Below are 20,388 nucleotides of genomic sequence, written 5' to 3'. Positions count from 1 at the left end.
TGTTACGCCACATGTTTGTGTTGCAGCTACGCCCCAGTGTGATTTCCCCTCCGGCCACGCAGATGGTTTCAGTTTTGATAATAGAGAATAAAATATAAACTAGTTATGTTTCTTTTAAATTATCAATAATACAAATCTTTAGATCTTACTGATTGCTTGTTTTGGTCGACCAACAATTAGTAGTCAAAAACTTGAACCAGATGTGGATATGGATATGCTTAGTAAAACTATTATTAGACCATGAAAATAGATGGCTTTCTATTTCTGTCAATCAACTAACTGATTAAGGGACTAATGATTGAATCTCAATCCAATATGTCACAAACAAGCAAAGATAAGAGAAAAGTGAAAGTTTTCAAGTTCAATGTGTGTCACATAAACATTGTCATTCTCACCTTATTTATCTAACAACTAAATCTAAGAACAGATTTATCTTATGGCCCTTTAGTGGGACCCAATCCCCAGAGACAAGACCAGTCAATTAAAACCCCTGCTATGTATACAGTTGTTAAAACTACAGTAATTGTTCTTTGCTTTAACTGAATAATGGATGTGTTCCCAGCAGGTTTTCATCCTTCTGCTTCTGCTACTTTCTCCTTATCTTAACTTTAAATTGTCAACTCTAATACTCTAACATTTGACTGACCAACACTGACATATGTTCTCTCCTCAGAATGAAGTGATGCTATCTGGCGTTCAAATCACATGACCAGAAAGTGTGATTTCCAGGGAACTTCCCTGTTCAGAGAGAGGAAGACAGCTGCAGGGCTGGTTTCAACCGGTTTCAACATGTCTACCATGCCTGTAGTGTGCATGGTGCTGAGACTTCATGTGTGGTTCCTCTCCAGAGGGACACACACCCACACATCCATACACGCACACACATACACACACACGCACAAAGTAAATACTTGTACATTACAGTCCCTGGTGCACTTTTAGGTCACTGCCTTGGAGTGTGTAATTTACATTAGAGGAGGTGTCCCATGAATGAAATGTCTCTTTGTTGTTTTGTTAATAGTCAGTGATAGTTATTACAACTTGCTGTGTAACTGACCTCTCTGTATGAAGTTACATACTGGGTAGTAAAAACAAGGCACAGGTCTGAATGTCTTTTCGTCACTATCTCCGCATCAGGACAAACAATCAGTAACTAATGCTGTTGTGAACTTAAACCTAGAAAAAAACGCTTGGAAAGAAGCAACACATCTTTTCTGTGTGTGAGTTCTTCAAGTGCACCTTGCTCCCCGGGTCACAACACAGCTGGCCACGTCGCTATTATCCATACAAATTTAATAAATCTTCCCATATTGTCAAATAACTGGAAACAAATTTCCTAATTCAGTGTGTTTTATGTGAATAAAACCTTTAATTCTCTCGTGATCTGCCCACATAATTGTGTCTATGTTGATCAAAAGTACCAAACACTTGTCAGGCCCAAACAGTACCAGCACAGAGTGAACAACAGGCTGCCTCATTTATGTAATGCTTTTGATTAGAGGTTTCCAATAACTACATGGTAAACAGAGCAGCGTAGCTGGGAGGAGCTTGGCTCTGACTGCAGGGGACTCCTCAGCTGTAAACCTACGTCACAGACAGTATTTAAGCCGGCACCGCTATCTATAGTTCAAACCTTCAAACCCCTTCCTTCTTGACAAGGCACAACCACAGAGCTTCGAAAGCGCAAACAGGAAGAGAAAAAACTGGGACTATAAAACCAAATTTCTTCTCTTCTCCCTCACAGACAGAAGCATTATGGCAATGGTTTCCCACGGTGAGTATCTAAGAACTTTAACTGGCTTTAGTCAAGCTTTATTTATCGATTTGATCATTGATTCATGGACTCATCCACTGTTTCTTTCACCCACAGATCTGAGCGCTGTTGTTGCTCACTGTGCTCACGAGCTTCGCCAAGCTGGAGACGAGCTCTACTGGAGATACAAGCTGCTTGAAATACTGATCAGGAACTACAAGACTGTGACTAAAATCAGATGAGACATGGAGTCGGTGGACGTCAACGTGAATCGGATATTGCTCGACTCAAATGTACCCGGAAAAATTTCTCGGATACAAAACAACCACTGGTGGCAAAATGATGGCCCTTAAATGGGATGTACATTCGCTTGTGGACACGCCCCAACCGGCTTGCTGGGTTGACCCGTGTCCTCTACAGGAGCTGAGCCCAGCTGTGTGGAATGCTGCTGAACCACAGGCACTCACACATTCAGCCTGGACCAGGGAGGAACCGCTAGATGCAAGTTAACCACTGCAGCTTGTCACACGTCCTCTGTACACATGACTGTATCACATGTATGTCTACCATGCATGTCATGCACTCTAACGCTGTCACATAATGTTCACTGTGACTTGAGCATGTATTTTCGATGTTGATCTTATGGGAAGTGTTTCTTGAGCTTCTAATAAATATATAAAAATCTGTCCCTCGTGTCATGTGTGATTGTAGAAGTAAATTGCTTCGGGCCAGTTCAATGAAAATAATTTTAAATCGCTTTCTTGCAGAGTTAAAAAACTGATACCACTCGTTGGTCTGTGCAGTAGATATGAAACTGCAAACACACACGCACATCTCTCTATAGTGGTGAGGACACTCGTTGACATAATACATTATACTTACCCTATTACCCTAATACTACACATAATACTTCCCCTAACCCTAACCCAATTGTAACCCTAACCCCAAAACCAAGTCAAAAAGGTTCAGTGTGTAGAATTTAGGGACATCTAGTGCTGAAGTGTCATGTTGACACCCCTCACCCTCCCCTTCCAGACATTAAAGAGAGCCGTTGTTTTGTGTTGAGGTGTTTTGTTTGTCCAGTCTGGGATACTGTTAAAAACATGGCAGCCTCCATAGAGAGGATGCAGATTTAAAGTATTCAAATATAAAGCGTCAATTCTAGGGTAAAGAAAACAACTATTTGTACAATTTGATGAAACACACTAGTGAAACCATCACTAGGATTATGTTGTATTCAATTTCTTCCAATAGATCCCCTTCACAAATTCAATTAGCTAGATGTTGTTATTTGATACAGTTTATATGTATAAATATGTTTGTGAGATGTTTGTTAATTCATAACATTTTTGTGTTAACTACTGACCAGATACTAGTCCTGCTGCTGATTTGATGCCCTTCTATGGCCCTGCCCAGCTTTCCTCCTGTAATGGTCGGAGAATGAGGAGAGAGCAACTGTCTGTGGTGACCCCATGTAAAAGCTTTTCCTTTTGGGGGGTTGTCCTGCTTTTGCTTCTCCATTACACCTGTAGTCACGTTCATTTGCCACCAAAGACGATGAAATGGATTCACAATCACTTGTGCTTTCTAAATTGACAAATTGATATCCCTGAATTTTAATTGACTTAGTTAGAGAGAAGTGCATGTGTGTGTGTGTGTGTGTGTGTGTGTGTGTGTGTGTGTGTGTGTGTGAGAGGCTGAAAGTGTGAGATTCTTGGATTGACAAAACAGAAGAATGTTTAGAATCCGGATCATTTATTGAATAATTGAGAAAAATAATTGGCCTAATAAGTTAAAATAAAAAAAGTTAAAATGGAATATTAATTTCCATCTTAAAAAACTTTTTTATTAAAATATCTTATGTAATTTTTTTATATATGATACAGATGTGATTGAACAGGACGAGGTGGCCGAGAGGTTAAGGCGATGGACTGCTAATCCATTGTGCTCTGCATGCGTGGGTTTGAATCCCATCCTCGTCTGTGTTAGCCTTTGTTAGTCTGCTGTATCTCTATGAAGACATCAAACCCATGATGTGTTTCTTTCATAGTTCAACTATCATCTGAATTGTGAAGCAGTTAGATTCAGTTCACTGTGAAAACTGGAAACACCCTCAGTCCACACACTGAGATTAAAGGTTGTACATATGTGTTTATATATACACATATAAAATGTTGTTAACTATATATAGCTGAGTTTCCATTACATCTTAGCTAACACACACACACAAAAAAGAAGGGGAAATAAAATCCTGTATCAGAACTTTCATGAACGAATTATTCAAGTTTAAAATCTTTATTTTTAACTTTTACACATTGTATAATTTGCTGAGAACAAAATGACGAACACTGGAATCCAAAATCATTGACCCGTTGAGGGCTGGATTCAACACCTAATGGACAGATTGACGTCCCTGAAGTTTAACTGACTTGGTGCTTTACTGTGACGATTTAGTGTTCCCTTCATTTTTATATGTATTTGTGTGTGTGCGTGTGTGCACACACCTCTCTATCTATAAACATGAGGGCAAATTTTGATGTTTGAGTTAAGACTTGGTTTAAGGGTAAGGGTTAGGGTTAGAATTAGGTTTAGAATAAGGTTAGGTGTAGAATTAGGTTTAGGCATTTAGATTCGATGGTAAAGGTTTGGGTAAAGTGTTAGGGAATGTCAATGAGTGTCGATCGAAACTATAGAGAGACATGCATGTGCGTATGTGTGAGGCTGAGAGTGAAAGATTCTTAAATGTCCCGCACCCAGACTGCTAGGAAACTGGGTGTGACACTCTGCAGTCAACCCTCCCTTACTGCCAACATTACTGCAACAACAAGTTCCTGTAAATACATGCTGCACAGCATCAGAAGATTACGTTCCCCTCTTACTGAGAAGCCATCGCAGGTTGTAGTCCAGGCTCCGGCCTAGACTGTTGTAACTCCCTCCTGGCTGGTCTACCTGCTAGTGCCATCCGGCCTTAAGGCTCCATTATGCTACTACGAATCCGTTACGGACGGACCAACGGACAGATCGGACGGACACTTTTTCTTTTATACCTCTTCGTGTTGGAAACAATTCACTGCCAGAGCAGTAGGTGGCGCAACGGAATGCAAGCTTGGAGAAGCCTACCTCACGAGTAATCAGAAGAAGTCCACGCTGTTTATTTACTTACTCTCCACTTTCCTCACACACAGTGTAGGCTACGATGGCAACTAAATAAAATAAAGTGACACCCAGCAGGTCAAAATGCTGATGTAATCGTTTCTTAGTGCAGCGGTTCCCCGGTCTTGTTTCCGAACTGTGTTGCTAATCCCACAGCTTGAAGCTGTGGGATTAGTAACAGCTAATGCAGCTACACGTAGCTAGCTAGCTTCCCCCCAGCTAGCTCCCCCCCAGCTTCCACACACAGTCAGCAGGGACTCCCGACACTAACTGCTACCCAGTGTTTGCTTCTAACCTGACGGTATTGTAGAAACAGTGTCATGATAGAAGTGGAATTAAAGTCGTGACAGCGGGATTTTGCACTGTTACCACCGCAGTTAGCATGGTTGCTAGCCCGCTAGCCTAGCCCGCTAGCCTAGCCCGCTAGCGCCGTTTTGAAAGCTCGTTATAACCGTATGTGACCGTGCACACATGCCGTCAGTGCTCTAACGAGCCACCGTCAGCCGGACAACTCCGCTGACTTAACACACACGTCACATTAATCGTAGAATCATAGTTGTGTTTGGGTTTGTTGTGACAGGGAAGGAAGCAGGAAGTTTGAGGTCCGGAAATGTCAAATCCGGAAATGACGTTGTACAGAAATGATGTCGTTCGCGGACCAATCACAGCCAAGGGCTGTCCGTGGGGTCTCCGAAATAAACACGGACAGTTAGAAAAATCAGAGGTGCACGAAAAGCTCTCCGAGGCGCTCGGAGAGGGCGTTCCACGGCGGATAGGGCGGTCTTATCTGTCTGTTTTAGAAAAAACGAAGAAGCGTAAATCGGCCTTTATACTGAGGCTGTGTTTTATTGATAATACACCACTGTTCACACACATACACACACTTTAACGTATGGTCAGATACACATCATGTCCTTTGAGCGTAAACGCACACACATTCACACACCGTAGCCAACTCACACACACACATAACAGTACGTCATACTTCTTTTCAACTTCTGATGATTCATGCTTAAACTCTGATACAGGCTTCTCTGCTCCTCAACTTCAGATACACACACACACATCTCCAGCTAGTTGATTGAACATTCTCATACTCCGTATCAAACAGGGAGTCTAGTACACAGCAGATTAGAGGTAGGGGAGGCTTTCTCTCACAGTGCTTTCATGAATAACTTCATTATATTAAATTCTGAGATGTGTTCTCTCCTGTGAAATTATCAGTCTTAAGGCCGATTTATACTCGGCTTTTTACGCACGCACGCACGCGAGAGACGCAACACGCCCCTCGCGTACTTGCGGGGCCCCTCCTGCGGCTTGCGTGTGTCAGCCAATTTTTCTAACTATACGACAAAGCGACGCGAGCCTCACGCACCCCGCAAGGCTTGTGATTGGTCTGCTTACTACATCCCGTCCGGAGTCGCATTTCCGGTTTCATGCCCGGAAACCACGGAAGATTTAGAAGAACGAATATGGACCAAAATAGAAGAGCACTTGGCAGAAAAGATCCGTAACTATGACTACTAGTATAACCCGTCACTGACCGGTGGATTTGTCTGCCAGAAAAAGGCTCTGAGGAGCCGCCGTGGCGATGTAAATAAAAGTGTGCCACACACGAAGAAGAGCCGACTTCAACAAAAAACATTACTCCGCCTAGTGGTCTGGCGGTGAATTGCGTTGCAACACACACAACCGTGGGGGAACTATAAACCAAAACGAGTCCGTAGAAGCTGCGTGCGTGCATGCGTAAAAAACGACTATAAATCAGTGTGACCTCTGAATAAACCTGCTTAATTTTAACTTGAGAACGACGCCTCCTGCCTTTGATTTCCACCCGCAACAGTTTCCAGGCCTGCTACATTAAGTCCTAAGCAGTTCCTAACAAGTCCTAAACTATTCCTAACAATTTATCTACCAGCAAGTCCTGAATGAAGTTCTAACAGTTGCTAGAACTTTGGTTAGGTAGCCACTGTCTCTTGACAGTCATGTGAATTTTTAGACTGAAGCTGAGCTTCCAGTTTTCACAGTGAACTAAGTGAAGCAGCTTAACGTATCAGACTTTATTTGAACTCTGGGACATTTTGACATACACATTCTCATGGTGTTATCACGGACATACGCAAAGATAAACCGACGAAGATGGGATTCAAACCAACGCGATATACATTATGAGTCATGCCAAAGATATACAACTTCTATTTACCCGGGATAAACGTGCACTGGTGCCTATGAAAACTTTCCACAGAAGAGGACCCCCTGCCACATCTCAAGACATCCAGGACCTTGTCTCCCTTTTTTGACCAAGAGCGGACTTTGGTGTAGAGTTCCACTCCAGGAGGATCTTGGATGCACGCCAAGTGCTTCTGTTGCGTCTCCCACACATGTGTCATGCTCTCAGGGTTGATAAGTAGTAAGCCTGTGGTGTCGGTCAGTTCACACATGGACTTTAGCAAACCATCAATCAGCCTCCGTGTTTCCTCAACCCCCCGAGTTCTCCTCTTGCAATGTCTGGCCAGTTCACTGGAGCTGATGTTGGCCAGAACTTGAGCCTCTGTAGGAGCATGACCAGCATGCTGTTTCTGCAGCTCGGACTTCTTTGCCTCTTTGAGGCGACGAATATCATCCTGGTCCCACTCAAAAATGCAGTGGGACAACTTAGAGCAGAAAGTGCCATAGATAGGGTGGTGTTCTGTGGTGAGTCCACGAGTGAATCTCCTCATAAAGTGGAAAATGTCTAGTCTCACGATGGTTTTCCACGGTCGAAGCCACGAAAGAACCGGGGATGTACCTGTGCAAATGAAAGATCACGGCCGAATTTATGCAAAATGTTATAATTACAATTATCACTATATGACTCTCTCCAAAGTATTATCTGACAAATATAACCGAATACAAGTAGCACTTGGGGGTTAAGCTATCATGTATGTTAAATTATTGTTCAAGTGTTTAAGGTTGCGCCTGTCAGAAATAAAAAATAACTACATAAACATTTTGACGGTCACACACCTGTCCCACTGCAGCAATCTCTGTCAACATAAATGATAGAGATGAGCCGAATACTCGGCTGAAACGAGTATCCGGTACGGATAAAGCACTTTTGCCGATCACGAGTATAATACGAGTAATCGGAGTCATTATCTGTGATCGGACTGAATGAAAATCCTCACACAGCGTCACAGCGCTCCTCCCGTCACACACGGCTCTGCTCACTCACTCACAGAACAGCTCTCTGTCTCTCAGTAACTCAGGTTCACAGCGCATCGGGACTGTTCCATAGGCTCAGTCAAGGAAGCAGAAATTATTCGTTCATTTCCCGACTGGGTCTTCGGGTACGAGTCTTTGGAAATTTTTTCACGAGACCTGCATTGGCTCAGTAGAGGAGCGCTGGAGCTGTAGCGAGGGACGTTCACTGTCTCCCGGAGAAATGAACACTCTGTGTTTTTAGTATAGAAAGACGTGAATTATATTTGTTCACAAGTCATAATGACTGGTTTTGTTATTTTCACTTTACATCTACACTTACTTTACAGTAAAGTAAACCTCTATTAAATACAGTACAACATGACAGTTTGTATGGTTTGAAATTGTCATTTATTATCACACTGGCATTTAATTATCACGGCAAACAATTACATTTCTCGTGAAAAATTTTCCAAAGACTCGTACCCGAAGACCCAGTCGGGAAATGAACGAATCATTTCTGCTTCCTTGACTGAGCCTATGGAACAGTCCCGATGCGCAGTGAACCTGAGTTACTGAGAGACAGAGAGCTGTTCTGTGAGTGAGTGAGCAGAGCCGTGTGTGACGGGAGGAGCGCTGTGACGCTGTGTGAGGATTTTCATTCACTCCGAGCACAGATAATGACTCCGATTACTCGTATAATAATCGTACCAAAAGTGCTTTATCCGTACCGGATACTCGTTTCAGCCGAGTATCCAGCTCATCTCTAGTCATGACCATCATTTGTCAGAGGTTTGCCTGCACCTTTTTTGTGGAGTCGAGCTTCAGGATCCTGCCGTATGTCGATGTTATGACACCCTTTATCTCATCCAGATGACCCAGGATTTCGTTAGCATGGACCCTCTCAAACCACTGTGCAATGGGGTAGGGAGCGATAGGTTGGTGGCTGCGCATAGACTGCTACCTCATGCTGGGTTATTGCACTCCTCCTTTTGTGAAGCTCACAGTCTGACAGGTACTCAACTGTGCGACTTACCCGCTCCTCACTGTGAACTTCCCCCAGGGCTTGCTGCATGTAACTGGAGCTGTTCTCTACTGTTCTTGGTTTCAGGAAGGTTACACACTTCCTGTCCAGGGCAAGCTGTGTGGTGAGAACGGCAGGGAACTTGTTCCTGTGGGCAGGATCCAACTGATTTAACACATCAGTGCTCCAAGGGCAGACAGGGATTTTGCACTTACTGCACCGAGGATAGTCTCCGCCGACCAAGTAATACCTGGAGTCAAGGTCAATTACTTCCCGTGCTTTGGTGTAAATCCCAGAGTGGTGCATCTTACTGTTGCACTGCACACACTTAATTGGTATACCCCACCAAGGGGTGCTCTGAGCTGGCTGACTCCCTGCACTTGGGATGCTTTGAGCGGTGAGGTCTGCCAGCTGACCAGCTGCACTTGGGATGCTGTGAGCTGACTCCACTGGCACCCTTCCTGACCTTGAGCCACTCCCTGTCTCATTTTGCTGACTCCCTGATGCACTGGACTGTGAAGAAAGAGTTTCGTTTTTCCCTTTGTCTGAAGATAAGTTTATTTCATTAATCACAATTGTGAATCAATACAAGCAGAGCTAAGATGATAATACAGTATCCAGTTTACAGGCTATAAATATAGCTACACATTGGTTTATGGTAATTACGTCTTAAGAAAATATATCATTATTGCTTACCTTATGATATCCACATTTGCAGGCAATTTGGCCCCCGAAGATGTCTATCTTGCGGATTGGTAGGTTGAAGATAGGAGTCAATGGACAGGACTTGATGAGCTGCATGACAGCCTTCCATTTCTTACCCCCCGGCTTCTTACCTGTGGAAAACCGGAACTTTCCCTGGGCATACTGGTACATGATAAATTCCCAGTATGAGTCTGGTTTACCCGTCTTAGTCATATCTGCAAATATGAAACATCTGCATTAATATCAGATGAAACAGTAGGTTGAGTAAATGCATAAGGGTGACTTAGATTTGTTTGGCTAATGGCATTCACTCTAAATATCCTCATACTGCATATACGTTCTTCCTGTCTTTACACGTGTACGTCTAGTTTAATAACATTCATATGTACGTTTTTCCTGTCTTTACAAGTCCAAGTCTAGTTTAATAACATTCATATGTACGTTTTTCCTGTCTTTACAAGTCCAAGTCTAGTTTAATAACATTCATACTGCACGTTTCTCTTGTCTTTACACGTCTAAGTCTAGTTTAATTCATTCATACTGTACGTTTCTCTTGTCTTTACACGTCCAAGTCTAGTTTAATAACATTCATACTGCACGTTTCTCTTGTCTTTACACGCCCAAGTCTAGTTTAATTCATTCATACTGTACGTTTCTCTTGTCTTTACACGTCTAAGTCTAGTTTAATTCATTCATACTGTACGTTTCTCTTGTCTTTACACGTCTAAGTCTAGTTTAATTCATTCATACTGTACGTTTGTCTTGTCTTTACACGTCTAAGTCTAGTTTAATTCATTCATACTGTACGTTTCTCTTGTCTTTACACGTCTAAGTCTAGTTTAATTAATTCAAACTGTACGTTTCTCTTGTCTTTACACGTCTAAGTCCAGTTTAATTCATTCATACTGTACGTTTCTCTTGTCTTTACACGTCTAAGTCTTTTTAATTCATTCATACTGTACGTTGCTCTTGTCTTTACACGTCTAAGTCCAGTTTAATTCATTCATACTGTACGTTTCTCTTGTCTTTACACGTCTAAGTCTTTTTAATTCATTCATACTGTACGTTGCTCTTGTCTTTACACGTCTAAGTCTAGTTTGATAACATTCATACTGCACGTTTCTCTTGTCTTTACACGTCCAAGTCTAGTTTAATTCATTCATAGTGTACGTTTCTCCTGTCTTTACACGTCCAAGTCTAGTTTAATTCATTCATACTGTACGTTTCTCCTGTCTTTACACGTCCAAGTCTAGTTTAATAACATTCATACTGCACGTTTCTCGTCTTTACACGTCCAAGTCTAGTTTAATTCATTCATACTGTACGTTTCTCCTGTCTTTACACATCCGAATCTAGTTTAATTCACTCATAGGCCTACTGTACGTTTCTCCTGTCTTTACACATCTTACACTTAACTATTGCACGTTACTTATTACTTGCCGATGTCTTTTTTTACTGTTGCCGCGGTAATACAGTAAATCTCCCCATTGACGGACTAATAAAGTAACGTACATCTTATCGAGCCGTAGTAAACTGATTACACGGCGCTGATGTTCACGGTGGAAAAAGTTCAGCGTCTGACACGATTATTACACGACAGCAACAGCGACATAAAGTTACTGTAATAATGGCAGTTAAAAGTAACTGCCATTCATTCACTGCGAAGACCGGTAGAGAAGAGGGGGGGCAGGACTATTGTTGACGCGCTCGTCACATGACTGTAACCTGACACATCCACCCAATCCTCAGGTCCTACCCTCAGTCCTAACCGCTGTTAGGTCTGAGGGTCGGACTTTCGTTTGATGTGTTCGGACCGTTCGGAACCTGGTCGATAAATTGTTAGGACTTGTTAGGACCTGTTAGGACTTGTTAGGAATTGTTAGGAGCTGTTTAGGACTCCAGGTAGAGGCCTGTCGCTGGAGGGTACGGCCACCTCGTCCAGCAATGACTTAGATAGCTGCACAATCCATTGTGCTCTGCACGCGTGGGTTCGAATCCCATCCTCGTCGGTTTATTTGGTTGTGTAGAGTATCTCTGGACAACACCATAAGGAGGTGGAAGTCAGAATGTCCTACAGTTCAATCAAAATGGCATACGTGCAGCGGCTTCACTTGTGAAAAGTGGAAACACAGCCTTACTCTAAACGTTGGGAAGGTGTTGTTGGTGACTTGCCAAAGCTCTAACAACTGTTATAACTTTATTCAGGATTTGCAGGTAGATAAATTGTTAGGAATATTTTAGGACTTGTTGGGAACTGTTTAGGACTCTCAAGAGAAAGGTGCTGCCGAAGTCCTAACCAAAGTCCTAACAACTGTTAGGAATTTATCTACTTCTAGTAGATAAATTGTTAGGAATATTTTAGGACTTGTTAGAAACTGTTTAGGATTTAAGGTAGCATGCTAGTTGGTGGAGGTGGCCACATTGTCCCGTATGTACTCATTCATATCATATACAATACATTTTTTGCAACTTTTAGACTACGGCTGTGTTTCCAGTTTTCACAAAGAACTAAGTGAAGCAGATTCAAGTGTCAGACATTAGTTGAACTGTGGGACAATTTGACCAACACATTCTAATGGTGTTGTCATGGAGATACCGTAAGCAAGCAAAGATAAACCGACGAGGATGGGATTCGAACCCATGCGTGCAGAGCACAATGGATTAGCAGTCCATCGCCTTAACCACTCGGCCACCTCGTCCTTTTACAAATGGGCTAGGTGGCTTCCGCTTTCGAATGACCTGCTACCTAAAGTCCTGAACAGTTCCCTGACAAGACTTAACAAGTCCTAAACAATTCCTAACAATGTATCTACCTAGTCCTGAATGAAGTCCTAACAGTTGTTAGAACTTTGGTTAGGACTCTGCTAGGACTTGGGTAGCCGCTGTCACTTGACAGTCATGTGAGAAGAGCAGCACCAACAACAATGCCCCAAACTGGTCAAACTTAGATCAGAGGAAAGTGGTGCGGTCCAACATCTGGACATACGCGTGCAGAGCACAATGGATCTGCAGTCCATCACCTTAACCACTACAATAAAATGTCCAGATGTTGGACAGCATCACTTTCCTCTCATCTAGGTCTGACAAGTACTTTTGTTTTTGGACTGACCACACGTTTTACGCAATTATAACAGGACAGCAACAGAGACATAAGGCTGTGTAATATAAGCCCATATTATGATTGTACATACTGATTTTATTCTTGTTCCCCTGTGTTGCGGGTGGAAATCAAAGGCAGGAGGCGTCGTTCTCAAGTTAAAATTAAGCAAGTTTATTCAGAGGTCACAGGTCAGGAAACTGCGGTGTCTAGCAAATGAGCATGCATGGTCCACTGATCCTGTACAGGAAAAATGGCGTTTAGTCAGAGTGCGTACAAAGCTTATATATCGATACTGGGCTTGACAAAGGTTCTTCTTGGATTGGGATTGGTCGGATCTCGTCGGGTCGTCCTCCTGGTGTTGTTTGGTCGTCCTCCTGGCGTTGCGTGATGACGTGCAAGCGGTGTCGGTTACTAGAGTTCATGAGCATATTGCCTCGCGTGTGTGCTTATTTTATGTGTGTGTGAAGTGAAGTGAGGTCATAGAAAACTGTGAGAAAGGCATGAAAACCTCTAGTCTAATCTGTCCGCTGTGTGTGTGTGAGGGAGTCTCAGAACTAATATAATGACGTGATTCATGAAGCCAGAGGTTTGAAAACCTGTTATCTGTCCACTAAGGCAGACTCCCTTTTTAAGGAGTATGAAACATTCTGAGGTTGAGAAGCAGGAGAAGAACTATGTGTTATGTTTGTGTGTTTACGCTATGTGTATCTGACTACACGTTAAAGTGTGTGTATGTGTGTGAACAGTGGTGTATTGTCAACAAATCCCCCGACAACACTGGGAAGGCAAAGGGCAGAAAAGGGCAAGGCAGAAAAACAAACCCAACTTAATACTCAGTAAAACACAAAAACAAAAACGTCAAAACATAGCTGTGATTCTTTGAATCACAGCCAGCAAACAAAAAATCTCAAAACAAACCTGACTGTAAACATTCGGAACAAACTGAACCCAAACAATGTCATACTGACTTTGCCCCAGGAGAGGCAGTTCCTGGATCTCTGTGTGAGTTTAATGAATCTAAGGGAATAAGCCTTTAATATCAGAAAAGTTAATTATTAACACTAAGCAGCAACATTTATTAAAATCATTTGTATGAAGGCCTAATATCTAACTAAAACTACTTCTATCTTTATTTGTTTAGAGTTCTGTCAGACACAGACTATAGTTAAAAGTTTGAAATCCCTCCAGACTCTCTCTTAATCCCCCTTTAGGGTGTGACCACTTACTGGCGAGTTCATGTACCCCTCAACCTTTATCCCATCCAGTGCAAACCCGTCCCCCTCCTCATCATCATCGTCGCGTCGTCATCTCCATCTTCCTCAGCTTCAGCTTCACAGCATCAGTTTCCCCTTCAGCATCCACAGCATCCACAGCACCCAGTTCAGCATCCACAGAAAAGCTGGGGATGAGGCACGTTTTCCTTCATCAGAGCAGAGTCTACAGCCATGTCATGTCATGGTGCGTAGAGGTGGAGAGGGCACTGGTCACCCAGCCACCAGGGGCAGTTTGGAAAAAATGTCTTTCAATCACTTCCTATCAGTACACACATAACCCTCTCTGCCAGTAGAAGGGGCCAGGGCCATTGGTTTCTGTGTGACCATAGGAGCAGGAGCGAGCTGTTCAGATATCAGCTTCTTTCCGATAGAACCTGAACAAATCTACTCCCAGAACAAAATTATCAAGAATTGTCAGTGAGGCTTTTTCAATTTTAAGAGTCAATGATCTGGATCTTAGCCTTGTAAAGATCCTTTCGTGGAATTGATACTTGCCAACAGGCCATGTGTTTGAGCTTGCACTGTACCAAGCCAGGCGCAGGGCGTATTGTCGGTCGTGGTGGAGGAGGTGGAGTTAACACCGGATGGGAGTGAGTTGTGGAATTCATGAAGCCCAGTTCCCAGAGTTTGAAAGGAAGACAAACAGAAAAATTATTAATTTACTGCGATGCGTAATTGAGATTAAAGTAGATTATATAAATTTATAATTAAAAGAAACAAACAAAATAATCTAATCAAAACATACATACCCTCTTTTGGTATTCAACAATTTCATAAAACTTTTGAGGTGTGGTCGGCCAAATCAGTGGACATTAAAAATAAAAGGTTAAACAAGTTGAATTTCAATGAGCAGCAGATATGACAGTGTTTGAGTATTTGAGTTTAAACCATTTTCCAAAATTCATTGACTGCTCCATAACACGATAATTCAGAAGCTTTGACGTCAAACTGTCCTGTGATAAAACAGGAATTACATACAAAATACAAATGTGTGAGAGATTAGATTCAATCAAACGTCTCAGAGTTGACAGCTGAAACAATTCAAAACAATTTAAAAGTTATTCTGCCACAATTTCCTTCATGATGAAATAAAAACAATAATTGGAGCTTAACATCACCTTTCAAATTAAGAGCCTTAGATGTTAAGATAACTGGTGAAACAAAACAACAAAATAAAAACCTTCTTTCCAGAGTTTGAAAGTTAAAGGGTCCAAAATAAATTTAAATCTAATTATAGATATGACATTCAAATAAGTGTGTAACCAGAGGGCCTTGTATTATGGTTTCTGCATTTCATTTAAGATGAAACCGGCTATGAGTTAAAGTGTATTTGACCTCTGACCTTTAACTGGATTTTAATTTATTCTTCTTCAATGGTGAAACATATTTATTTTAGGACTCTCCAGAGTTACATGGGGGTTGAATCAAACTTCTAGTTTAAATTCCAACTGTAAATAGATTTGACATGTCTTGACTATTGAATTCTTAATGGATGATTTGAATATGGAATTAAAGCAACTACAGGTGAAAACAAAGAAATATCTAATTCTAGGCAGCACAGAATTTAGTTTAAAGTTAAGTTAGAATTTCTCATCCTAATATGATTGAGACAGCTCATATAGAAAGCACATTATTCAGCTCTAAGAAAATAAAAGTCAATGAAACAGCATTTCAACAACCAACTACCTGTGTCAGGTAGAAACTAAATAAGATATTTAAATGATTGGATTGTATGTAGAACTTTAGAGGCCAAAACCTTTCTCCTTTCCTCTTATAGATATATTGGAAATATCTGAAAGAACAAATTTGTGCCAAAAAGTGTAATTTTTACAATTCCCTCTGGAATTCTTTACTTCTGAATGAAGCAATAGTAAAAAACAAACAACATAGAAACAAACAACCAAGCCTCTTTGTGATCTTAACGCCAGTTGTAAGCTGTAAGGCTGCTGGCCTTCCACAGATGGTTTACCCGACTCCCAAACATTCTTATCTCCCCCTTTTCATCCTCTGATGTGTACGTACTAAATCTTTCTATTCCCACTTCTCTTCCCTACTTTCTTAACCACTCAAGCTTTACATTCTATTATCCATCTCAGAGCAAGATATCACTGGCCAGATTCATCTCACTCCTAAAGATCTTTCTTCCTCCTAAACTTTAACTTTCTTGTCTTACTTCATCTCTCAAACCTTCAGTCAACATCCTTAATCTTTCTTTGGCAAGTCCTAAACACATTTACCCCTCCCACCCATACATACAACATATATCAGATGGCAAGAGCATATACCACCTCTTTTTTAGGAAAAAGTCGTTTTCCAGTCAGTTTGTCGCTCCGTCAGTTTTTTTCTGTGTCTTCAGTCAGCCAGCTGACCTTGACACATATTTTCTCTCGTTTCCACACACACAAACACTCCTACTCCCACACACATCTTGGAGTTATCTCCCTGCACACAAGCACACGAACATTCACAGCCCAAGCGCACTCTCTGCCACGTTTTTTTTAAATTTCGGGCAGAGACCGCACTCCCTCTTTTGAGATACAACGGGCCGCGACCCAACGTTTTCTACCAGTCACTCAGTCCAACAGCCACACACTTCCATTCTTACTAGTTACTTCACATCCTCTCTATATTATATAATCTAAAGTAGTATAATAATTTTTATATAAGTAATTTCCTCTTTCAAATCCTTATTCGTAACAGCCTTCCGTTATTTGTGCCCAATTGAAACAATGGTGTGTCTGGTTTGTAAAGCTCCTGTGGCATTATTCAAATCAGTTCTTATTTCAGCCAAAGGGCGGGAAGGTGAAGGTGCTGGGGTACAATGTGTCAGGTGGTGCCAAGGTGCGCCTGATTTACCTTTGACCTGGGTCGAGTGTGAAGTAACCTCCTTCACTTCGTACGGTCCAGTCCACCTGGGTTCTGGCCACTTTCTCTTGTGAACCTTGACTCTTACCCAGTCACCTACTTTTACCTTCGGTTCTGCAGCTTCCTCCGGATCAGTCGCCAGGGCCCTGGAGACCTGATTGGAGAGAGCTGCAGTAAGAGCAGTTAAAATCTTCATATAACTTGACATTTCAATCTCAAAAACATCCACGGATGGCACGTGACCTCCATCCCTGGGTGGACTTGGCATAACTCTGCCAGTCAACATTTATACCTTTTTCTTCGTCTGATTCTACTTTATTTGAAACTACTACTCAAACACAAACCTGGACAGCAGGCACAGTTATTTACAGTGTTTGTATTCTTTTTTATTTTAGAGTGAGAGACCTTATTGGTGTGAAAATTGAAACTACAAACACAAACCTGGACAGCAGGCACAGTTATTTACAGTGTTTGTATTCTATTTTTATTTTAGAGTGAGAGACCTTATTGGTGTGAAAATTGAAACTACAAACACAAACCTGGACAGCAGGCACAGTTATTTACAGTGTTTGTATTCTATTTTTATTTTAGAGTGAGAGACCTTATTGGTGTGAAAATTGAAACTACAAACACAAACCTGGACAGCAGGCACAGTTATTTACAGTGTTTGTATTCTATTTTTATTTTAGAGTGAGAGACCTTATTGGTGTGAAAATTGAAACTACAAACACAAACCTGGACAGCAGGCACAGTTATTTACAGTGTTTGTATTCTATTTTTATTTTAGAGTGAGAGACCTTATTGGTGTGAAAATTGAAACTACAAACACAAACCTGGACAGCAGGCACAGTTATTTACAGTGTTTGTATTTTATTTTTATTTAAGAGTGAGAGACCTTATTGGTGTGAAAATTGAAACTACAAACACAATCCTGGACAGCAGGCACAGTTATTTACAGTGTTTGTATTCCGTCACCATTGCATAATACACAGCATTTTCAGACCATTTTAATTACTTTGTTAAATTTATCATATGTAACTTGTACTCACCTCAGTACTACTGATCAAAAATTTGGGTTTTCTCTATCACGACAATATGCAGATTTCAATTAAATAGGCTCTGCTCACCTTTTAATAGTACAGCGCTGTTTGATCAGGTTCCCAAGGCGATACAAGTCACTTCAGGACGGTTCTTTCCCCATCCGAGAGACGGCCTCCTCCCCGACTTGTTGCTCTCCACTCCGCTCTTTCAATCGTTATAGAACCATCCTCTGCTACCAATTTGTTGCGGGTGGAAATCAAAGGCAGGAGGCGTCGTTCTCAAGTTAAAATTAAGCAAGTTTATTCAGAGGTCACAGGTCAGGAAACTGCGGTGTCTAGCAAATGAGCATGCATGGTCCACTGATCCTGTACAGGAAAAATGGCTTTTAGTCAGAGTGCGTACAAAGCTTATATATCGATACTGGGCTTGACAAAGGTTCTTCTTGGATTGGGATTGGTCGGATCTCGTCGGGTCATCCTCCTGGTGTTGTTTGGTCGTCCTCCTGGCGTTGCGTGATGACGTGCAAGCGGTGTCGGTTACTAGAGTTCATGAGCATATTGCCTCGCGTGTGTGCTTATTTTATGTGTGTGTGAAGTGAAGTGAGGTCATAGAAAACTGTGAGAAAGGCATGAAAACCTCTAGTCTAATCTGTCCGCTGTGTGTGTGTGAGGGAGTCTCAGAACTAATATAATGAAGTGATTCATGAAGCCAGAGGTTTGAAAACCTGTTATCTGTCCACTAAGGCAGACTCCCTTTTTAAGGAGTATGAAACATTCTGAGGTTGAGAAGCAGGAGAAGAACGATGTGTTATGTTTGTGTGTTTACGCTATGTGTATCTGACTACACGTTAAAGTGTGTGTATGTGTGTGAACAGTGGTGTATTGTCAACACCTGCTAAGACCACATGAGAAGGGGCATTGCTGCTGGTGCTGCCCTTTTCACATGACTGTCAAGAGAAAGGTGCTACCGAAGTCCTAACCAAAGTCCTAACAACTGTTAGGAATTTATCTACTTCTAGTAGATAATAGTAGATCTACTTCTAGTAGATAAATTGTTAGGAATATTTTAGGACTTGTTAGAAACTGTTTAGGATTTAAGGTAGCATGCTAGTTGGTGGAGGTGGCCACATTGCCCCGTATGTACTCATTCATATCATATACAATACATTTTTTGCAACTTTTAGACTACGGCTGTGTTTCCAGTTTTCACAAAGAACTAAGTGAAGCAGATTCAAGTGTCAGACATTGGTTGAACTGTAGGACAATTTGACCAACACATTCTAATGGTGTTGTCATGGAGATACTGTAAGCAAGCAAAGATAAACCGACGAGGATGGGATTCGAACCCACGTGTGCAGAGCACAATGGATTTGCAGTCCATCGCCTTAACCACTCGGCCACCTCTTCCTTTTACCAATGGACTAGGTGGCTTCCGATGTCGAATGACCTGCTACCTAAAGTCCTGAACAGTTCCCTGACAAGACTTAACAAGTCCTAAACAATTCCTAACAATGTATCTACCTAGTCCTGAATGAAGTCCTAACAGTTGTTAGAACTTGGGTAGCCGCTGTCACTTGACAGTCATGTGAGAAGAGCAGCACCAACAACAATGCCCCAAACTGGTCAAACTTAGATCAGAGGAAAGTGGTGCGGTCCAACATCTGGACATACGCGTGCAGAGCACAATGGATCTGCAGTCCATCACCTTAACCACTACAATAAAATGTCCAGATGTTGGACAGCATCACTTTCCTCTCATCTAGGTCTGACAAGTACTTTTGTTTTTGGACTGACCACACGTTTTACGCAATTATAACAGGACAGCAACAGAGACATAAGGCTGTGTAATATAAGCCCATATTATGATTGTACATACTGATTTTATTCTTGTTCCCCTGCTAAGACCACATGAGAAGGGGCATTGCTGCTGGTGCTGCCCTTTTCACATGACTGTCAAGAGAAAGGTGCTACCGAAGTCCTAACCAAAGTCCTAACAACTGTTAGGAATTTATCTATTTCTAGTAGATAAATCTACTAGAATCTACTTCTAGTAGATAAATTGTTAGGAATATTTTAGGACTTGTTAGAAACTGTTTAGGATTTAAGGTAGCATGCTAGTTGGTGGAGGTGGCCACATTGTCCCGTATGTACTCATTCATATCATATACAATACTTTTTTGCAACTTTTAGACTACGGCTGTGTTTCCAGTTTTCACAAAGAATTAAGTGAAGCAGATTCAAGTGTCAGACATTAGTTGAACTGTGGGACAATTTGACCAACACATTCTTATGGT

General features: G+C 41.8%; 3 non-coding genes across 3 annotated transcripts; 1 reads left to right on the top strand and 2 right to left on the bottom strand.

The window, feature by feature from the left end:
• Positions 1 to 3,653: 3,653 nt before the first annotated feature.
• Positions 3,654 to 3,735, top strand: trnas-gcu (transfer RNA serine (anticodon GCU)). Its single transcript has one exon. It is a non-coding gene; the product is annotated as a tRNA-Ser (tRNA).
• Positions 3,736 to 12,432: 8,697 nt separating this feature from the next.
• Positions 12,433 to 12,514, bottom strand: trnas-gcu (transfer RNA serine (anticodon GCU)). Its single transcript has one exon. It is a non-coding gene; the product is annotated as a tRNA-Ser (tRNA).
• Positions 12,515 to 19,419: 6,905 nt separating this feature from the next.
• trnac-gca (transfer RNA cysteine (anticodon GCA)) lies at positions 19,420 to 19,501 on the bottom strand. Its single transcript has one exon. It is a non-coding gene; the product is annotated as a tRNA-Cys (tRNA).
• Between the last annotated feature and the right edge of the window lie 887 nt (positions 19,502 to 20,388).

This window comes from Limanda limanda, chromosome 1 (genome assembly GCF_963576545.1).
Source record: "Limanda limanda chromosome 1, fLimLim1.1, whole genome shotgun sequence".
Taxonomy (NCBI): domain Eukaryota; kingdom Metazoa; phylum Chordata; class Actinopteri; order Pleuronectiformes; family Pleuronectidae; genus Limanda; species Limanda limanda.
Note: the sequence above shows the minus strand (reverse complement) of the source record. Positions and strands in the feature narration are given on the sequence as shown.